Here is a 17,094-nt window from a genome sequence, read left to right as displayed (position 1 = left end):
TCTTTATTCACATGAAATGCTGAGTGCTATTGACAAGGGATTTCAGGTTGATTCCGTATTCCTGGATTTCCGGAAGGCTTTTGACACTGTACGACACAAGCGGCTCGTAGTGAAATTGCGTGCTTATGGAATATCGTCCCAGTTATGTGACTGGATTTGCGATTTCCTGTCAGAGAGGTCACTGTTCGTAGTAATTGACGGAAAGTTATCGAGTAAACCAGAAGTGATTTCAGGCGTTCCCCAAGGTAGTGTTATAGGCCCTTTGCTGTTCCTTATCTATATAACCGATTTGGGAGACAATCTGAGCAGCCGTCATAGGTTGTTTGCATATGACGCTGTCGTTCATCGATTAATAAAGTCATCAGAAGATCAAAACAAACTGCAAAGCGATTTAGAAAAAATATCTGAATGGTGCGAAAAGTGGCAGTTGACCCTAAATAACGATAAGTGTGAGGTCACCCACATGAGTGCTAAAAGGAACTCGTTAAACTTCGGTTACACGATAAATCAGTCTAATCTAAAAGCCGTAAATTCAACTCAATACCTAGGTATTACAGATACGAACAACTTAAAATGGAAGGAACACACAGAAAATGTTGTGGGGAAGGCTAACCAAAGGCTGCGTTTTATTGGCAGGACACTTAGAAAATGTAACACACCTACTATGGAGACTGCCTACAATACGCTTGTCCGTCCTCTTTTAGAATACTGCTGCGCGGTGTGGGATCCTTACCAGATAGGCCTGATGGACTACATCGAAAAAATTCAAAGAAAGGCAGCACGTTTTGTATTACCGCGGGGAATATAGGAGAGTGTCACAGAAATGATACGGGATTTGGGCTGGAAATCATTAAAAGAAAGGCGTTTTTCGTTGCGACGGAATCTTCTCACGAAATTCCAATCACCAACTTTCTCCCCCGAATGCGAAAATATTTTATTGACACCACCTACATAGGGCGGAACGAGCACCACGATAAAATAAGGGAAATCAGAGCTCGTACGGAAAGATATAGGTGTTCATTCTTTCCGCGCGCTATACGAGATTGGAATAATAGAGAATTGTGAAGGTGGTTCGATGAACCCTCTGCCAGGCACTTAAATGTGATTTGCAGAGTATCCATGTAGACGTAGAAGTTTCACAGGTATACTTCACCACTGGATCACAGGCAAAGGGTGGAAGCATTTCCAAAACAGCTAAGTTCGTAAACTGTTCGTCCTGCTGTGGTTAAAGTATACCGTGCATGGCACAACGACGCTGTCCACATCGGCGCCACGGGCCATATATGTCATATATATGGAGATGTGTATGGGCGAATAGACGTGCAGCTGTTGACCAACTGACCGCCCAGATGGACCAAGGAGATACCAACAGTGTCTCATTCACGATCGTTTAGCGAACATTCCTGCATATGGGCCTGCGACTGGTTCAAGCACCCATCCTGACTATTGTTCATCGGCGATGAGGGCTGGAATTTGCTCGTCAATACCGCAGCTAGAGGTCCACTGAGTGCCGACAGGTGGCCTTTTCAGATTACAGACGGCCGTTGGCGCGTACGGCGTGAAACCTCTGAAAGTAGATACCCTGCAACAGTCGTCGCAAGGTAGCAGGCCGACCCGTGATTCTGGAAGGCACAGTCGATCAACACGAGTGTGCATCTATCCTTGGGGACCAGGTCCACACCTACGTGAAGTTCTTTTTTTCCTCAGCACGATAGCATCTACCAGCAGGACAATGCAAGATGTCACTCATCTTGGAGTAGGTCCTTGTTTCGAAGAGCACCAGGACATCTACATATATACCAAGCGGTGTGTGGCGGAGGGCACTATTCGCGCCAAAGTCATATCTCCCCCCCCCCCCCCCCTTCACCTCTGTTCCACTCGCGGATCGCGTTAGGGAAACACGACTGTCTGAACGCCTCAGTACGAGCTCTTATTTCCCTTATCTTTGAATGGCGATCATTGCGCGATTTGAAAGTTGGTGGTAATAACATATGCTCTACATCCTCGGCGAAGATCGGATTTCGGAATTTAGTGAGCAGCCCCTTCTGTTTAGCGCGTCGTATATCTGCAAGTGTGTCCCATTTGAAACTTTCTATGAGATTTGTAACGCTCTCGCGATGGATAAACGTACCAGTCACGAATCTTGCTGCTCTTTTTTGGACCTTCTCAATCACTTGAATCAGACCTGACTGGTAAGGGTCCCACACAGACGAACTAAACTATTGTAAGCAATTTCCTTTGTTGAAGGAATGCATCGCTGCAGGATTCTACCAATAAACCGCAATCTAGAGTTCGCCTTACCCGTTATTTGTGTAATCTGATCATTCCATTTCAGATCATTTCGAGTAGTCACACCCAGATACTTGACTGATGTTACCGCTTCCAAAGACTGATCATTTATTTGGTACTCATACATTAATGGGGATTTTCGCCTTGTTATACGGAGTAGGTTACACTTACTAATATTAAGAGATAACAGCCAGTCGTTACACCCCGCATTTATTTTCTGCAAATCCTAATCGATTTGTTCACAATATTCGTGTGATACTACTTTCCTGTAGACTACAGCATCATCGGCAAACAGTCTAATACCGCTGTCAATGTCATCAACCAGATCGTTTATGTAAATCGTAAAAAGCAGCGGAACTATTACACTTCCCTGGGGCACACCCGATGTTACGCATGTTTCTGTTGAAGTCACCCCCTTCAGGACGACATCCTGCTCCCTGTCTGTCAGGAAACTTTCTGTCTAATGGCATATATCATCGGATAGACCGTAAGCGTGCACTTTCTGGAACAAGCGATAGTGCGGAACTGAGTCGAACGCCTTTCGAAAGTTGACAAATATGGAATCAACCTGGGAGCCGGTATCTAGAGCGTGTTGTACATCATGCACAAAGAGGGCCAGCTGTGTCTCGCATGAACGCTGTTTCCTATAACCGTGCTGGTTTCTGCAGATGAGCTTCTCAGAGTCTAGAAATGTCTTTATGTGTGAACACAAAATTTGTTCCACGATTCTACAGCAAATCGATGTCAGTGAAATTGGCCGGTAATTACGTGCATCCGATTTTCTGCCATTTTTATAGATTGCTATGACCTGGGCCTTCTTCCAGTCCCGTATTCCTCTGATCACCGAACTCTCCGCATTAAAGCCCAATCGAGAATATGTGGGACCTCGATCGTGCTGTTAGCGCCATGGATCCTCGACCGAGAAACCTATCTTAGCTAGCCGTGGCACTGATGTCGACATGGCTCCAGATTCCTGTCTGTAACACCGGCTCTCCTCCCGCGCGTCTCACAGCGGCCCGCGCTGTAGAAGGTGGATATTCTACACTACTGGCCATTAAAATTGCTACATCTAGAAGAAATGCAGATGATAAACGGGTATTCATTAGACAAATGTATTACATTATAACTGACATGTGATTACATTTTCAAGCAATTTAGGTGTATAGATCCTGCGATCAGTACCCAGCACAACCACCTCTGGCCGTAATAACGGCCTCGATACGCCTGGGCATTGAGTAAGACAGAGCTCGGACGGCGTATACAGGTATAGCTGCCCATGCAGCTTCAACACGATACCACAGTTCATCAAGAGTAGTGACTGTCGTGTTGTGACGAGACAGTTGCTCGGCCACCATTGACCAGACGTTTTCAGTTGGTGAGAGATCTGGAGAATGTGCTGGCCAGGGCAGAAGTCGAACATTTTCTGTATCCAGAAAGGCCCGTACAGGACCTGCAACATGCGGTCGTGCATTATCCTGCTGAAATGTAGAGTTTCGCAGGGATCGAATGAAGGATAGAGCCACGGGTCGTAACACATCTGAAATGTGACGTCCACTGTTCAAAGTGCCGTCAATGCGAACAAGAGGTGACCGAGACGTGTAACCAATGGCACCCCATACCATCACGCCGGGTGATACGCCAGTATGACGATGACGAATACATGCTTCCAATGTGCGTTCACCGCGATGTCGCTAAAAACGGATGCGACCATCATGATGCTGTAAACAGAAACTGGATTCCTCCGAAAAAATGACGTTTTGCCATTCGTGCACCCAGGTTCGTCGTTGAGTACACCATCGCAGGCGCTCCTGCCTGTGATGCAGCGTCAAGGGTAACCGCAGCCATGGTCTCCGAGCTGATAGTCCATGCTGCAAACGTCGTCGAACTGTTCGTGCAGATGGTTGTTGTCTTGCAAACGTCCCCATCTGTTGACTCAGGGATCGAGACGTGGCTGCACGATCCGTTACAGCCATGCCGATAAGATGCCTGTCATCTCGACTGCTGGTAGTACGAGGCCGTTGGGATCCAGCACGGCGTTCCGTATTACCCTCCTGAACCCACCGATTCCATATTCTGCTAACAGTCATTGGACCTCGACCAACGCGAGCAGCAATGTCGCGATACGATAAACCGCAATCGCGATCGGCTACAATCCGACCTTTATCAAAGTCGGAAACGTGATGGTACGCATTTCTCCTCCTTACACGAGGCATCATAACAACGTTTCACCAGGCAACGCCGGTCAATTGCTGTTTGTGTATGAGAAATCATTTGGAAACTTTCCTCATGTCAGCGCCACCGGCGCCAACCTTGTGTGAGTGCTCTGAAAAGCTAATGATTTGCATATCACAGCATCTTCTCCCTGTCGGTTAAATTTCGCGTCTGTTGCACGTAATCTTCGTGGTGTAGCAATTTTAATGGCCAATAGTGTAGCTTCTGACAGGTGGTCTCATTGTGACTCCACAGCGTGTATTGCGACTAGTTTGGAGGTCACAGCCCCGTTCTCGAGCGCTTACACATGTAAACAGCCAAGCCGTCAATGAAACAAAGATCGTAGTCATGCATTAGTGATTATGCCAAATTCCAGCTCGACAATTCAGTTGTGTAGAAGAATGTGTGCTCGAAAATAGTAACTCAAAAAGAAGCATATATGAAAAAAATCAACCAAGTGTAGCTGTACTTCATCAATGACAACCACGCAAAGAGAATTTCTCTTTGAAAAAAATTGATCGTCATGAGAAATACCTCTAGGTACGTATTTATCAAATAAACTTAGTTTGTAACGAGTAGGTATTAAATACCTTATGCTTAGAATACGGAATGAGATGTTACGTTCAACTGTGGTTGTTCCATTCTGAAGACGACAAAAGTGCAGATAAAGGAAAGTGGGGACGTCGTTACCCGTCTGTACCGGCTATCGCCATTTTCCTTGTTTTCAGGCCATTGACATTGCGACGCTGAGAATACGACTATGATGGGCGGATTTCTGAAAAGCATTGAAATTTTCCGGCAATGCCGTTTCCTTCACTATCTTGATTCTCCTATTCGCGAACAGTACAAATAGGCACGTTCAGCACCGTGACGTTTCTCATGGGAGATTTGAGGAATCCCACGGCGATGACGTAAGTTAACTGTGAGAAGTACCAGCGTTCTTCCCCAGAGAGATTGAGGATATCCGCCTGCGGTCTGCGGGGCCAAGAACTCTGCGTGCGAGCAGTATATACAAAGTTCTCATGATGACCTCACCAAACACCAAAAGAGAAACGGGGATAAGGAATCTTGTGTTCCTGAAGTGTTCTGCATGCTCGTGAATCAGCTTTGTCGCTAGTAAGGAAACGGACAGATGACACAATTCAGCGGTTTTCGTTTGATGTTTGTAGTTATGCTTGCGGCGGTGAAAGCATTGTGCTTTCGTGAAAATATGACTAATAAACGCAGATAAATGGCTCCTGAAAATATGAAGTCATCCTTAGCGAAGTGTATTTTGTTGCATGTGGCATTTGCGAATTCTGGGCTTGTATTGTGTGAACAGAACGCAAAGATATGAATAGGGACTGTGGTTATCAGTTTGCGACCTTTGTTGCCTCAGTAGGTGTCGCCCGTTGCGATAATTCATCTGCACTTCCAAATATTCTCGGAAATTGAGTACCTGCTGCACATCATTTGAGAACAGTGTAGCGTGCAATCTTCGTAGTTACGAGACACTGTAAAATGACAGATACGTTGGACGGCAAATACATGTCACGGGTATCTGCAACACAGAACGTTGCCGCGGTGTGAGTCTACGTTTTAGCGACCAGATTCAGCAAACAATACATACAGTATTTCATATTACATTGAGAAATGCGTACTCATTCGACCCCAGAATGTCGTTAGCTATTGCGTGGAAATAAATTCACCCGGGGTGATATCCGGCGAAATGGAGGTTGGGGCACCACAACAGCATTGTTTTCAGCCAAAAATTTACGTACGCGCAACGGAGTTGCAAAAGGCACGAGTACTTAGCCGGCCGCAAATCCGGCCGCGGTTTTATTTTTCCTGGTTGAACATGTAAGCAGCACTCTTTATTGATCGTTCGACCTTGTGGTAAGAACTCACGGTGCACTGTGCCGTCAAATTGGAAGACTCCTCACATTTGAAGGCACTAGTCGAGCTTCTTTCTATCGTGGCAGTTCAGAATGCTACCACAGGGACAATTGAGCCGTAGTTTCGTCAGATACGTGCATTGTCGTTAACTTCACCTAGCGGCTCCTGAACAACGTGTATTCGCCCCAGTTTTTGTTCAGATTCAACAATTTTAGGAGAAAATTTGCTGTCACACAACTGATACGAAAAACAAACGAAAAAAATGTCGTGCTACGAGCCAGTTCACATGCCAATATCAATGATTTTACAGTTTGTTATTTATACCACTCATAAACCCATATTCTACGCGTAGGAGATTCACCAAAACCAGTATTTAACATACAGAAAATGTTGCTGCTCGTTATTCCGTTCTTATAGCAAAATTTAATACAAATCCTCTGATCTCCCTTTTTATACAAAATAAATAATCGTCAATACTACCAAAACACACGTAACCTTTTTGACAGCTAACAACAGACTAAATATTCGTCACGTTTAACACTGTGCAGGTACCTTTAACATATGTTTACCAACATAAAAAAGCTGCACGAACCGGAGTGGTACATTACGCGAAATTACAAAATTCCCGTTATTTTTTTAACACACTTCGTACTGGATTTAAAACAACGTCGTCGTTCCAGACATAAAGAAACGGCCTACCGTTCAGGTAAGTTTATCCATCGCTTCGACATTACAATAAATTGCTGCAGTACGAAGTCGTTATTATTAAGTTAACATTGCCAGTTGATAAGTTTTGTGCATTTTATTTCTTTTTGATATTTTTAATGAATGTTCCCAGATTTAAAGGTCAAGAAATAGCGTTGTGGCGTCTATAATTTTGCATTCACACACAGTGGTCTCTATCGACTGGACGAAAAGGAGGAAGAAGTTGTTACAGTCGAAGTCAGTGCAGACTTTATGGAATCTGGTGATTTATGCATGAGTATCTTCCGATGGGATGCATAAAAGCCTTCCGCTCGGGTCGTGTGGAGAATAGTTTCTAGAATTAGTACACGGTGCGGAATGCAAGCGGGACGCATTTTGGGGCGGACGCCAGCCATCGTGAAGTGCAGAAATGCGGCCGCCGCTGACGGCTGGCAGAGTTCTCGCGGCTCTCGAAACGCGAATGTACACCAGACCACCCGCTTGTCAGGCGCGAGTGGTGAGGGCGAAGCGGATACTGGAGAGAACAGTCGCGGCGGAGCCGTTTTGCCAGCACAATAAAACCGACTTGCGGCGAAGAAGAAAACATTTATGTGGTCGTCGCTTGGTGTAATTCTCATACACACAAACATAAACACGACTTCGGGTTGTAGAGAGAGAGAGAGATAGATAAACCACATGTCGTTAAACGCCTGTGGACACGCTACTTATTTTGCAACCGTCGTTCTGTGAGTCTCAGCGATTTTGTTAAGTAACGTTAAGTCCAGCGGGAAAGCAAGCAAATAACAGGAGCATGAATGTATTCGTATTTTGTATTTATGTAGGGGGAGGTAAGAGCATTAAATAAAAGCACTCTGCTTAACGTCTACAGGAGAGAGTTACAATTCTACAGGTACTTTGCATGGTCTTCTTCTTCTGGAACTGTAATAAAACGGATCGTTAGGAGGAAATGCAGTCGAATGCAGAGAGGTTGCTATGCTGCAGTATCAAGAACAGTGCTCTTGGTCATCTCTATTTATAATTTCTAAAAACGACAGCGGGTATTAAAGGCAAACATCGGAGAAGTGGTGACGTTTTTGGTTGTGACAAGATATTGCATGCTGATTTCCTCGTAGCAGCAGTACTTTGGACCTTTATCTACGACTATCATCAGCGCGGAGGAAAAACGGTCGTCGCATATTTCCACAGGGCGACAGTCACAACGTATCAGCTTCCAAAGTATTACTCTGTCCGTACACATCCTTGTAAGAAGCCGCGCGCGGTTAGCCGAGCGGTCTAGGGCGCTGCATCATGGACTGTGCGGCTGGTCCCGGCGGAGGTTCGAGTCCTCCCTCGGGCATTGGTTTGTGTGTTTGTCCTTAGGATAATTTAGGTTAACTAGTGTGTAAGCTTAGGGACTGATGACCTTGGCAGTTAAGTTCCATAAGACGTCACACACATTTTGAACTTGTAAGAATGTTTCGTCGTGCGTTTCACAAACTACTTAATCAGTGACTTATAAAAGTTATGATAATTTTGCTTGCGTAACTCTTGTTTCCCTGTATGAGTAAGTCTAAAACTGGCATGTTGTATTATTCGCTCAGGCTATCATAGTATACAAAAGTTTTCTTTCCGAGAGATTCTTACTGCTGCGGTGGATGTCGTTAGAACTCATTAAATATCACAAATAGATTTAAAATACCGCCGTACTGTCACACCAGTGTGTATAGTGACCTTATAGTCGATTGGTTCTGCTTAACTCATCTTGACCCGCAGATGTTCTGCATAAGCAAAACGTTGCTCGCTTCACATCGCATGCTGGGAATCTTGGTCTTTCAGCTCTGTCGGTGACACGCAAACAATGTGAATGCTTTCACATCGTCTTACTGTCAACAAACCTTGATCATACTGTTACTTGATATGACATAATATCACGCACATCCGTTACTAATAAACAAATATTGGGGGAACAGATTGATTTTTGTTTGTACTTCCAACTTAAATATGAAGCCGTTGGACCAAGGAGTGACAGAAGAGTCCATTAACTTGATGAACTATTTGGTTGAGCGTCGTCTCTCACTTTGTTATGACAAGTATCAGTAGTTCACTTTACTATATCTAAAATAAAAAAATAAAAAAATTAAAAAAACCTGTTCGTCGTTGGAAAGAAAATTTGATGAACATACCGGAGCAATATTTTTTATTGCGTGTAGCAAAATTAGGCACTAGTTTTGCGAAACTTTCGTTTTTAACAGATCCAAGGGCTGCTCAACGATCCCTTTAAATACGAATACTGTAGAAGTATGCACATTAACAGGCGGTTGCTAATCCACAGTGCAGTGCAGCATTTCGTGTAGGTGTGGTGAGAAACTCGGCTGGCGTGTTGTTCATCGGGTCTAGTGTGACACATCCTGCGGCCTCCATAAAAAAAGTTTGTTCTTCTATAAACCTGTCATTGCAAGACACAAGCGGAACATAATCAGACGATCTAGTCGACCATTCAACGCTCTTCTAAAAGGACTTCAGCTTGCACAGAGGTGTCTGATGGGTCGTTCGGTACTGGTAAGCTGTTCAAGGGCGTCGTTATGAGGAGAAACAAAACTGGCGTTCTACGGATCGGAGTGTGGAATGTCAGATCCCTTAATCGGGCAGGTAGGTTAGAAAATTTAAAAAGGGAACTGGATAGATTAAAGTTATAGAGGGAATTGGTGAAGTTCGGCGGCAGGAGGAAAAGGACATATGGTCAGGTGAATAAAGGGTTATAAATACAAAATCAAATAGGGGTAATGCAGGAGTAGGTTTAATAATGAATAAAAAGATAGGAGTACGGGTAAGCTACTATAAACAGCATAGTGAACGCATTAGTGTGGCCAAAATAGACACGAAGCCCACGCCTAATACAGTAGTACAAGTTTCTCGTATATGCAAACTAACTCCGCAAATGATGAAGAGATTGAAGAAATGTCTGATGAGATAAAAGAAATTATTGAAATAGTCATGAGGGACTGGAATTCGATAGTAGGACAAGCAAGAGAAGGGAAAGTAGTAGGTGAATATGGACTTGGGGGTGAGGAATGAAAGAGGCAGCCGCCTGGTAGAATTTTGCACGAAGCATAACTTAATCATCGCTAACATTTGGTTTAAGAATCATGAAAGAAGGTTGTATACGTGGAAGAGACCTCGAGACACTGGAAGGTTTCAGATAGATTATACAATGATAAGCCAGAGATTTTGATGCCAGGTTTTAAATTGTAAGACATTTCCAGGGGCAGATGTGGACTCTGACCACAATGTGTTGGTTATGAACTGTAGATTAAAACCGAAGAAACTGCAGAAAGTTAGGAATTTAAGGAGCTGGGACCTGGATAAACTGAAAGAACGAGAGGTTGTGGAGTGTTCCAGAGGGAGCATTAGGGAACGATTGACAAGAACAGGTAAAGTAATACAGTACAAGAAGAATGGGTAGCTTTTGAGTGATGAAATAGTGAAGGCAGCAGTGGATCAAGTAGGTAGAAAGACGAGTGCTAGTAGAAATCCTTGAGTAACACAAGAGATATTGAATTTAATCGATGAAAGGAGAAAATATGAAAAATGCAATAAATGAAGCAGGCGAAAAGGAATACAAACGTCTCAAAAATGAGATCGACAGGAAGTGAAAAATGGCTAAGCAGGAATGGCTAGAGGACAGATGTAAGGATGTACAAGCATACATCACTAGGGGCAAGATAGATGCCGCCTACTGAAAAATTAAGAAGACCTTCGGAGAAAAGAGAACCATCTGTATGAATATCAAGAGCTCAGTTGGTAAACCAATTCTAAGCAAAGAACGGAAAGTCAAAAGGTGGAAGGAGTATATAGAGGGTCTATACAAGGGAGGGGTACTTGAGGACAATATTATGGAAGTTGAAGAGGACATAGATGAAGACGAGATGGGAGATCCGGTACTGTGTGAAGAATTTGACAGATCACTGAAAGGCCAAAGTAGAAACAAGGCCCCGGGAGCAGACAACATTCCGTTAGAACTACTGATAGCCGTGGGAGAGCCAGCCATGACATAACTCTTCCATCTGGTGGGAAATACGAGGGCAGTTCAAAAAGTAATGCAACACATTTTTTTTCTGAAACAGGGGTTGTTTTATTCAGCATTGAAATACACCAGGTTATTCCCCAATCTTTTAGCTACACAACACTATTTTTCAACGTAATCTCCATTCAATGCTACGGCCTTACGCCACCTTGAAATGAGGGCCTGTATGCCTGCACGGTAACATTCCACTGGTCGATGTCGGAGCCAACGTCGTACTGCATCAATAACTTCATCATCTGCGTAGTGCCTCCCAAGTGATTGCGTCCTTCATTGGGCCAAACATATGGAAATCCGACGGTGCGAGATCGGGGCTGTAGGGTGCATGGGGAAGAACAGTCCACTGAAGTTTTGTGAGCTCCTCTCGGGTGCGAAGACTTGTCTTGCGTTGTCATGAAGAAGAAGTTCGTTCAGATTTTTGTGCCTACGAACACGCTGAAGTCGTTTCTTCAATTTCTGAAGAGTAGCACAATACACTTCAGAGTTGATCGTTTGACCATTGGGAAGGACATCGAACAGAATAACCCCTTCAGCGTCCCAGAAGACTGTAACCATGACTTTACCGGCTGAGGGTATGGCTTTAAACTTTTTCTTGGTAGGGGAGTGGGTGTGGCGCCACTCCATTGATTGCCGTTTTGTTTCAGGTTCGAAGTGATGAACCCATGTTTCATCGCCTGTAACAATCTTTGACAAGAAATTGTCACCCTCAGCCACATGACGAGCAAGCAATTCTGCACAGATGGTTCTCCTTTGCTCTTTATGGTGTTCGGTTAGACAACGAGGGACCCAGCGGGAACAAACCTTTGAATATCCCAACTGGTGAACAATTGTGACAGCACTACCAACAGAGATGTCGAGTTGAGCACTGAGTTGTTTGATGGTGATCCGTCGATCATCTCGAACGAGTGTGTTCGCACGCTCCGCCATTGCAGGAGTCACAGCTGTGCACGGCCGGCCCGCACGCGGGAGATCAGTCAGTCTTGCTTGACCTTGCAGCGATGATGACACACGCTTTGCCCAACGACTCACCGTGCTTTTGTCCACTGCCAGATCACCGTAGACATTCTGCAAGCGCCTATGAATATCTGAGATGCCCTGGTTTTCCGCCAAAAGAAACTCGATCACTGCCCGTTGTTTGCAACGCACATCCGTTACAGACGCCATTTTAACAGCTCCGTACAGCGCTGCCACTTGTCGGAAGTCAATGAAACTATACGAGACGAAGCGGGAATGTTTGAAAATATTCCACAAGAAATTTCCGGTTTTGTCAACCAAAATTGGCCGAAAAAAAAAATGTGTTGCATTACTAATTGAACTGCCCTCGTATGTATGAGACATTCGAAATATCATCAGACTTCAAGAAGAATATAATAATTCCAATTCCAAAAAAATCAGGTGCCGACAGGTGTGAAAATTACCAATCTATTACTTTAATAAATCACGGCTGTAAATTACTAACACGAATTCTTTACAGACGAATTGAAAAACTGACAGAAGCCGACCTCGGGGAAGATCACTTTGGATTCCGTAGAAATTTTGGAACACATGAGGCAATACTGACCCTACGACGTATCTTAGAAGAGATAGGAAGAGTTAGGAAGTCTTTTATGAAAGTAATTGTATGTAGTGTAGCCATGTATGGATTTGAAACATGGACAATAAACAGTTTAGACAAGAAGAGAATAGAAGCTTTTGAAATGTGGTGCCACAGAAGAATACTAAAGATTAGATGGATAGATCACGTAACTAATGAGGTGGTACTGAATAGAATTGGGAAAAAAGGAATTTGTGGCACAACTTGATTAAAAGAAGGGATGGGTTGGTAGGACAAGTTCTGAGGCATCAAGGGATCGCCAATTTAGTACTACGGGGGCAGCGTGGAGGGTAAAAATCGTAGAGGGAGACCAAGAGATCAATACCCTAAGCAGATTCAGAAAGATGTAGGTTGAAATACACTCCTGGAAATGGAAAAAAGAACACATTGACACCGGTGTGTCAGACCCACCATACTTGCTCCGGACACTGCGAGAGGGCTGTACAAGCAATGATCACACGCACGGCACAGCGGACACACCAGGAACCGCGGTGTTGGCCGTCGAATGGCGCTAGCTGCGCAGCATTTGTGCACCGCCGCCGTCAGTGTCAGCCAGTTTGCCGTGGCATACGGAGCTCCATCACAGTCTTTAACACTGGTAGCATGCCGCGACAGCGTGGACGTGAACCGTATGTGCAGTTGACGGACTTTGAGCGAGGGCGTATAGTGGGCATGCGGGAGGCCGGGTGGACGTACCGCCGAATTGCTCAACACGTGGGGCGTGAGGTCTCCACAGTACATCGATGTTGTCGCCAGTGGTCGGCGGAAGGTGCACGTGCCCGTCGACCTGGGACCGGACCGCAGCGACGCACGGATGCACGCCAAGACCGTAGGATTCTACGCAGTGCCGTAGGGGACCGCACCGCCACTTCCCAGCAAATTACGGACACTGTTGCTCCTGGGGTATCGGCGAGGACCATTCGCAACCGTCTCCATGAAGCTGGGCTACGGTCCCGCACACCGTTAGGCCGTCTTCCGCTCACGCCCCGACATCGTGCAGCCCGCCTCCAGTGGTGTCGCGACAGGCGTGAATGGAGGGACGAATGGAGACGTGTCGTCTTCAGCGATGAGAGTCGCTTCTGCCTTGGTGCCAATGATGGTCGTATGCGTGTTTGGCGCCGTGCAGGTGAGCGGCACAATCAGGACTGCATACGACCGAGGCACACAGGGCCAACACCCGGCATCATGGTGTGGGGAGCGATCTCCTACACTGGCCGTACACCACTGGTGATCGTCGAGGGGACACTGAATAGTGCACGGTACATCCAAACTGTCATCGAACCCATCGTTCTACCATTCCTAGACCGGCAAGGGAACTTGCTGTTCCAACACGACAATGCACGTCCGCATGTATCCCGTGCCACCCAACGTGCTCTAGAAGGTGTAAGTCAACTACCCTGGCCAGCAAGATCTCTGGATCTGTCCCCCATTGAGCATGTTTGGGACTGGATGAAGCGTCGTCTCACGCGGTCTGCACGTCCAGCACGAACGCTGGTCCAACTGAGGCGCCAGGTGGAAATGGCATGGCAAGCCGTTCCACAGGACTACATCCAGCATCTCTACGATCGTCTCCATGGGAGAATAGCAGCCTGCATTGCTGCGAAAGGTGGATATACACTGTACTAGTGCCGACATTGTGCATGCTCTGTTGCCTGTGTCTATGTGCCTGTGGTTCTGTCAGTGTGATCATGTGATGTATCTGACCCCAGGAATGTGTCAATAAAGTTTCCCCTTCCTGGGACGATGAATTCACGGTGTTCTTATTTCAGTTTCCAGGAGTGTAGTTACTCGGAGATGAAGAGGCTTTCACGGTATATAGTAGCATGGAGAGCTGCATCAAATCAGTCTTTGGACTGAAGACCACAACAACAAGAAGCTTTTGAAACAGTGGTCTCATTGCGCACGAACCCTACTTGGCGTTGACAGCGCGTCCGATGTATAAATCGACTGCTGTTATCTGCTTATTACCAATAACGTTAAGTATTAATAGATTGAATTATGATAGACCAATTACGAATTTATTTGTTGGAACCGTTAATTCATTGAAAATGCCAAAAAAAATTGATAGTACACTGTGTCAGTTTTAAAAGGATTACTGTAACTGAAAAATTGTCACAGACTGCTCAATGAACTTACTGTATTAAATGTTACAGTATTTTCTAGATTAAACGTGACCAAAAAATCTTGGGGATGCACTGTATCGTTCCTATTATTTAAGCACTGAAACAGAATTCTGAATTTAGAGCGATATAGCTTCGTGTACACTTGCTATCAATTAGACAGAGAGAAAGTAGCTGCCGTCAAATTTAAATAAGTAATACGGATAAAATATTAATACGATTAGACTTGTTAGCAGGAATTTGAAATTTTTGTCTCTGTAGTTTACACTCGTTGGAAAATAATCACAATAGTTACACTATTTTCTCTTTAAACGGCGCCACAATCTAATTGTACTTATGAAAAGACAAAAATTTTGCCAGGCAGCCATCTAGGTATCATGATTTGTTGCACTATAGATTTCGTCCTGTCGGTCATTTTCTAGTGCTTTTCTAATACCGTGAGAAATTAATACAATAACTCACGAAATAAAAAAAAACCGCACAATTTACACATTAAGAACAACAACAAACTTACCGCGCGTCTTAGTTAAGGCGAAACAATCGATGCGTGACATGTTTGACATCGCCAATAGTTAAGGCTCTAGACAGTCTATTTGTTTCTAAAGATTTCTAGAAAACGTTGGTGACAGATGCCTCTCATGGAAGAAAAAACTGTTGCTATAAAGGCATGTCGTATAGTAAATTTTACAATCACTTGATAGATTAGATGAGGACAGGCGTTGCATAACGTTGGAATTTTTTTTTTTTTTTAATTACAGAATTTGGCCAATTATCGACCGCTTAGAACCTAAGACTAAGATACTCTATTTTTCGTCTTATCTTTCCAGAACTTCTTCATGCGTTGGCTGATGGCCTGCCTCTGTTCATTTGAGAGCACCTCCTTGGTTGCGGTTCTTGTTGTTGGATAGGAAATTTTGCAGTGTTAATCAGCAACTTGAAATTTTCTCTGTCCTGCATGGCGTATTCTGCGATGTTAAGTTTATCAAATTCTTTCTCGTCTCGTCGAGCCATCCCGTGGTGTTTTTAATTTGGAAATGAAATTAAAATTTTTCTTCGTTAGCCTGTTATCTGTTCTGTCAATCTCCTCTTCCTTTTTGTATCTGTGATTTTTTTTTTTTTTTTTATAGGTCTTTAGTTCTCTTCTTCGTCCACTTATCTCTTTCCTTTCTGTTTTTAAAATTTTACTGCGTATTTTCCTTTCTTTCTTTTCCATTTCTTCTTGTCGACTTCTTTTATTCAGTGTTAGGCATTCATATCTGCATAGAGCTTCCGGTTTAGTTACTGTTGCGTACAGTTTAATTTGTGTCTGGAGCGACGCTGATATTATATCGATTTTGGATGAGTTTGTATGCTAATCCATCTTTCTTTACTTGGGGTGTTGTTTAATCCATTTGCTTGTATCCATTCTCCAAAATACTTAAACATATCACCTTTTTTGATGTTTCCGTGCTGTTTTTGTATATATTTTTCCCTTTTCTGTTTGTGTTGAGCGATTCCTTTTCCTCGTACGATATTTATAATCCGGATTTAGCTGTTCAATTTCGTGAAGCGTCCCTGTTATTATCTTTGCATCTGTTTTCTCCTTCAAAATTACTGCAGTAGCGCCAGTAAATGCTAACGGCCTTGCCGCAGTGGTAACACCGGTTCCCGTCAGATCACCGAAGTTAAGCGCTGATGGGCTGGGCTACCATTTGGATGGGTGACCATCCGGTCTGCCGGGCGCTGTTGGCAAGCGGGGTGCACTCAGCCCATGTGAGGCAAACTGAGGAGCTACTCGATTGAGAAGTAGCGGCTCCGCTCTCGGAAACTGACATACGGCTGGGAGAGCGGTGTGCTGACCACATGCCCCTCCATATCGGCATCCAGTGACGCCTATGGGCTGAGGATGACACGCCGGCCGGTCGGTATCGTTGGGCCTTCATGGCCTGTCCGGGAGGAGTTTAGCGTCAGTAAATGCGAGGCATTTCACCACAAAACTTCCTCTTCCTTGTCGTAGATGGAGTATTTCGATATTTTCCCCGTTTAGTTCTTTATCCCACTCTCATGACCTTGCCTGAGAGCAGATTGAAAAAATCGATGAGAGCCCATCGACCTGCCGAACACCTGTATTAATTGTGAAGGGTTCAGAAACTTCTAAGAATTTTCCTTTCGAAATTGTGCCTGTGCCTGTGCATGTGTTCGACTAATTGACTGGTGGTTTCGTCGATCCTGCTTCTTTCAGTGTTAGAAATGCGTTGATT

At 44.6% G+C, this 17,094-nt stretch overlaps 1 protein-coding gene and 1 pseudogene across 4 annotated transcripts in view; both read left to right on the top strand.

The window, feature by feature from the left end:
* LOC126480948 (ras-specific guanine nucleotide-releasing factor RalGPS2) overlaps positions 1-17,094 on the top strand; it is a 365,602-nt gene that overhangs the window by 141,697 nt on the left and 206,811 nt on the right. The gene's annotated exons all lie outside the window — the stretch shown is intronic.
* LOC126482695 (5S ribosomal RNA) lies at positions 16,468-16,585 on the top strand (annotated as a pseudogene).

This window comes from Schistocerca serialis, chromosome 5 (genome assembly GCF_023864345.2).
Source record: "Schistocerca serialis cubense isolate TAMUIC-IGC-003099 chromosome 5, iqSchSeri2.2, whole genome shotgun sequence".
Taxonomy (NCBI): Eukaryota; Metazoa; Arthropoda; class Insecta; order Orthoptera; family Acrididae; genus Schistocerca; species Schistocerca serialis.
Note: the sequence above shows the minus strand (reverse complement) of the source record. Positions and strands in the feature narration are given on the sequence as shown.